The sequence below is a fragment of the Aplysia californica genome, unplaced genomic scaffold (assembly GCF_000002075.1).
Source record: "Aplysia californica isolate F4 #8 unplaced genomic scaffold, AplCal3.0 scaffold00103, whole genome shotgun sequence".
Lineage (NCBI taxonomy): Eukaryota > Metazoa > Mollusca > Gastropoda > Aplysiida > Aplysiidae > Aplysia > Aplysia californica.
In genome coordinates, this window is record NW_004797373.1 from 809,646 (window position 1) to 810,095 (window position 450).

The following is a 450-nucleotide window of genomic DNA, read 5'->3' on the forward strand; positions in this document are numbered from 1 at the left end:
ACCAGCTCCTGGCCGCGAAAGGCTAACAAAAACAGCCAAATGTGAAATTTAAAAAAAATGATAATTGTCATGTTCTACCAAAGAGTTAACTCACTGGTAGATCTATAACATATAGATCTAGTACTGACATCTTTGCTTCTTTGCTTCGTGTTTATGTATTCACATCCAAAAGTTAAATTTAATTTTAGTTGGAACTGATATTTAATAAGATACTTTCCCGATTATTTTGTCGGTTGAACATACAATATGAATTCCGGATTTGTTTTCATTCACAACTCAGAGTCGCCGCCTCAAGTAAGATTCTTGTGTGATATCTACAGGCCATATCTGATTGTGATCCCGTTTCACTTTGATTACCCTGTCAAACAAGTCAGCCTTCGCCCCTGGGGCACGGTGGAGGTAAAGAAAGAGAATAAGGAAGAAAATAATCTGGGGAAGAGAGTGACGAGA